Here is a 5,585-nt window from a genome sequence, read left to right as displayed (position 1 = left end):
TATGAAATGTTCAACCTAAACGCTAAAAGGATCGCTATTGACAGCAAAAATGATTGATTTTAGTTTTTGGATTTCGATGTGCACAGATTTGTTCAAATCATGCCTTTGTAAGAAAATTTATTGTTTTTTTTTCTTTAAGTTCTTACCATGAAAACTAAAAGCTACGTAGAAAAATGGTTTGGGATTCCAGTTATTGACAATGTACTAGTTATACATCTTCACAGAAAATTCACGTTCGAGGCAGCCATCATTATACTAATTAATTCATCCAATATGTAATACACATACCAATGATTACTATGAAATAAAGAACCAAAAGATACATCTTGAACCATCAAAATAAAATGCCCGATGAACACTGCTACAACAACAAGACCTATAGATATCCTCTTATCAAAATAGAGGTCGTTTTGGTGCACAAATATTTTTTGTGAAGCCTACATGTGTTGAAAATTTCCGTTCTATCATGGTTCTTATTTAAGATATGTATGGTATGCTTTAAGCAGTTTGGAAACCCACAAGCATATGGTTATGAAACAATTATATGAGAATCAACTTCACAAGTTATTATATTTACGAGGCGTGTTTTCTAATTGGTACAGAACGTGATTTCTGTCCAATTAAATATTTATTCACTAGAAATTTTTAGAGGTATCACATTAAAATTACATCAATGAGAATTCATTTTAAAGCATATCACAAATTAGCAAACTTAAGTGTTTACTTTGTTTTGACCTTTTGTTGCATAAATGTCATTGTTTCATGTCACTGTGACAATTTTGAACGTCACTAGAAAATATTAAGTCCAGATCATTACATTGCTGATGAACGATAAGAGTTAAATCTATGAATCACTTTGAAAGACCGAGTATCTCGCTGATATTCTACAGCATAATTTAACTGAGGATTTTCTGATGAGAGGTTCTCACCTAAGTAGACGAAGAAAACGTGTTAGGGAAAACAAGTTATTTAAATATAAGGTAGTTTTATAATACCTTTCTTCCTTTCTATCATACTCTTATGTAAAGGCACAATCTGGTAAATTTCAGGTGTTGAAAAACGTTACTTATAGTTTGAAAACGCATATGTAGCAGTTACTATAACACCTTTCTAAGACATATAACCGATATAACACTTCAGAAATTAAACATTTATATTCTTCAATTTTAGGGAAAGTGTTAACTGTCAATGAGAAACGAGAACATATATACACATAGATTTCTTTCGCTTTTGTGACAAAGTTTCTGGATACAAATCTAATATCGAATATTATCAAAGATCATTTTAGTTAATTATTGAAGAAATATAAACCAAATCTTGAAAGGGAACTTCTAAATATCAAATAAATCACAATAGGGAAATTTTGATTGGGGACATTAGAGATTAGATTATCTACATAATTGTATTCATCTCTAGAATAATTATGTTAGTTTTGCATAAGAGGGTAATATTAGTCTAATCAGCATTATACAGGGAAAATGTCTTCGTTCGTAAGAACCATTATTGAATTGAAACCAAATAAAGCATTGGGTATTCAATATTTTTCATCACGAGTTTGCTAACGTCGTATTTCATATAGGATGTATATTGAGGAACGTATGAGGAACTAGTTCATAAATATTATCATTCTTAGAATAATATTATGGGGAAATGCTTTCTTACTCCACATAAGGCACGGGAATTTCAATTCTTTCATATATCTATGTATGTGTAATTATGTGTGAGAGAGTGTGTAGTAGCATGTTATAGACACTTGGACAATCAGAGTATGATTATTTAATATATAGCTAGTAAAACATGTTTAATATTTATTAATTGTATATCGTTGTAACTCGAAATATCATATCTTTATGTCATGAAACCTAGAATTGACTCTTGGCTCTTCAGCTGTCATGTTTGTACCACGCGTAAATCACACTCAAGTCATGCTGTTTCGTGTCCTGATTATCAGCCAATCACCTTGAAACGATATCATGGTATATCATGAACTTAATCGAGTGTTCTATGAGCTTTTCCCGCGCCTTTCTTAGTATTAAGGCGAAAGCCCATCATGAAAAATTGCAGAGGTTGAAATAATTATCGGAGAATAATCTTTTGCCAAACAGCATCAAAGTTTCCCTTGCTAAATTTCATCCAGTAGTACAAATGTCTTCATGTGTAATGATGAACCAACGTTTTTCTGCATCTCGAGTCTTACTCATCACATCATCGCTCTCAATATTAGTTATACTAAAGCTCGTTTCTAATGGCCTACATCTCTACCTGAAATTATTAGAACTTTATATATGTTTAATGACCCTCACAATAAATATATTCCATTATGTTCGCGTCTGTTCATTACCGGATAACAAGCAGCAAAAACAGCAACTCATAATAACTAACCAATGAACCAGTGAAATTGGTGACAACGTAGTATCATCACCGAGGAACAGGGACACTGGATACCCATCAAACAGTACAAAGTCAAGTACTGACGTAAATCGTAAATATCGGCGATATATATATATATATATATATATATATATATATATTCTTATTTTTCTACGTAAAAACAGCAAAGATTATAACTTAACACACTTTGGAAGCATTGAGGATAAGTGACTTAACTTGGATTGATTAGACAAGAGTGATTGTACATAACAAGGGTTATTAACAATTAATATTTTGAAATTATTTACTTCGATAGAGTTTAAAAGTTTCCTACGTCGTTATGGTATAATATGTAATTAATTACTGGAATCGATTTACAGAGTCAATATGCATAAATTGGAAGAGATCGAATGCTCCATTGTGGGTAAAAACCTAGGAGAAAAACGGAGGAAAGTCAAATCACTACTGGTAAGCTGTTCTCTAACGTGATGCTCTATTTTTATTCTTTTCAGTGCATATTATTCAAAATGCCGTCATTAGATCTAGATCTAAAGCTTGGCGTAATAATATATGAATATATAAGGCTCAGTTCATTTATCATTCAACTGCGGTAGTAGTTGAATAATATTCTTAAGGCCGCAATTTACTCACACGCAGCATTCTTCTAAGCTTGTCGCTAATTCAGTTCTTAAACTGCAAACTGCTAACGTTTTCGAAGAGGGCTGGTCGGTAGCTACACTTTGGCATGCAAAAATTGAGATTTGGTCCAGCGGAAAAAAAAAAGTTAAGATGAAAATTTGTAGCAACGTTATAGGAGAATAAGTAACGTCACCAATCAAGTGTACACCTATTTTTTTTTTATTTTAAAAGCAAATTATATTTATCTTAGTTTCAATGATAGAGGTAAGCATGAAGAATTTCATAGTCTTGGCCCATGCTACAAACAATTGTATAAAAATGTTGCGAGTAAAATATCATGAAAAATATAAGGCAAAAAATAGGATTTAAAATTAACTTACTTTTTATATTTTTAAAAACAAATTATATTTTAATTAGCCTTAAATTTTATAGCTCAATTCTAGCAATGTCATAGTATCAATCTCATACAATGAATGTTTAAAGGAAAATGTTGAGTAATTGTTTCCCAAATTTGAAGTTGATCATATAGTTCTATATTTTCTTATGAATATAGTTCTATAAGGGGCTTTTAATATATGTCCCCACCATCATTGAGTTAAGGAAAAAATTTTCAGCGACTCCGCTAATTGACACATTTGACACATTATTAATTAGCATAATAGCATAGCATGGAAAAACCATGGATTTCATTGAAAAATGCGAGCAAAAGAAATAAGATTATAAAACTACTGGAAAAGTCGAGGACAAGTTATTACACTTGGAAATGTTCAGGACAAGTTATTATATCTGGTAAAGTGCATGACAAGAACATTTTTACTTAAAATATTGCACCTGAAGATAAAATTTGAATATCCCAAAAAAAATTTCATTTTAATTTCCAGAGCAACATTTTAATTATAAAAGGTACCATCATTTTGTCAAAATATTGACATACTAGAATACTTTTAAAATGAGAGCAAGAAGTAGCAATATAGCTAAAGTATTATGCAAACTAGAATATTATATATGGCAGGTAAAGTCATTATGTAAACAATAGGCATTGAGTCAAGATTAAAAATGTGAAGACATAACAATAACTAAGACAATAACTCAAGCAAATTTTAACGTGAATTTGTTGGTATCGATAGATCTTACTGTAATATATAACAAATGTTTGTATTATTCTATATATTGCATTAACTAATTACGTACTACTATTATTTTTTATAACCTATTTTCAAATTTCTAATTATTAATTAATCATTTTATAAGCACTACACCCATATCAAAGATGAAATGATTATGAGTGCTAGTCTTAGGCAAAGTCATTAATCGAAGAGAGCTTCACCTAATATTCGTTAAGAACAATAAAGGCAACGCCACTTTAGCAGGCGTTAAACAACCTGTCGTCATTTTCGAACGCGTATGACTGAATTGAATGGTCTAAGATTTTGCCAGTGCAAATGCAGACGCGAGGAACTATAAACACCACCTTGTCTCTTTCACACGTTGACAGTGTAGCATCTGCAGGGAGGAGGAGAGGGGGAAATGCTGTGTCTGTATTTACACAGGGTTATTTACAGAGAACACGCGTTACTGTTTATAATTACGACGTTCACTCTTATATATTTTCAATTCCTGATGCATATAAACTTGAGACAAGGGAGGAAAATATGGCAATAAATGTTTTAATTTTTATTACAGACAGAAATTCATCTGCGGAATATGATTGAGGGAATTATATATTTGATGGAGATATGAATCTGAGATATACTTTTGGTATTCAGAACGCGTTCATTAAAAATGTAATATGTGTGTGTGTCTGTGAGTGTGTATCATTATATAATTACATGCTTTGCATAAAATATTCATCGTATTCATTCAATTAATACTCTTTCAAAATATCAATTCATATTAGTTTCAATTAAGGTGGTGAGCTGGTAGAATCGTTAGCATGCCTGTCAAAATGCTTAGCGGCATTTTGTCTGTCTTTACTTTCTGAGTTGACATTACGCCGATGTTGACATTGCCTTTCACCATTTGGGATCTATGAAATAACTACCAGTTAAACACTAGGGTCGATGTAATCGACTACCCCCTCCATTGAAATGGCTGAAAGAGTACCAGGCGAGCTGGCAGAATCGTTAGCACACTGGGCAAATTGTTAAGTAACATTTTGTGCTTTCATATACTGAGTTCAAATCCACTGTAGTCGACTTCGCCTTTAATCCTATGTGAGTCGATAAAATAAGTGCAGTGGAGCATTAGGGTCGATGTAATTGATTAACGTCTATGAAGACATACTGGCAAGAAAGGATAAACATCCCTCTGGGATTCCTCCACTAATGCAGTATCGCGAAAGAAATGAATCAATACCGACAATACATCTCAAGTATACAAATTCTGTTATTAAAGTCACTTGACTTGTGGAGATGCGCGTAGTGATGTATTGAATATGTATATTATAAACTCCATCCTAAAATTATTGTTATTTTCATATATAAATATATATGTATAATATGTGGTGCATCAGCATGGCCGCAGCTCTAAGCTGAAACTTAAAAAAAAAAAAATATATATATATATATATATATATA

This window comes from Octopus bimaculoides, chromosome 7, assembly GCF_001194135.2.
Source record: "Octopus bimaculoides isolate UCB-OBI-ISO-001 chromosome 7, ASM119413v2, whole genome shotgun sequence".
Taxonomy (NCBI): Eukaryota; Metazoa; Mollusca; class Cephalopoda; order Octopoda; family Octopodidae; genus Octopus; species Octopus bimaculoides.
The sequence above is the reverse complement of the archived record's forward strand: the minus strand, read 5'-3'. Positions refer to the sequence as shown.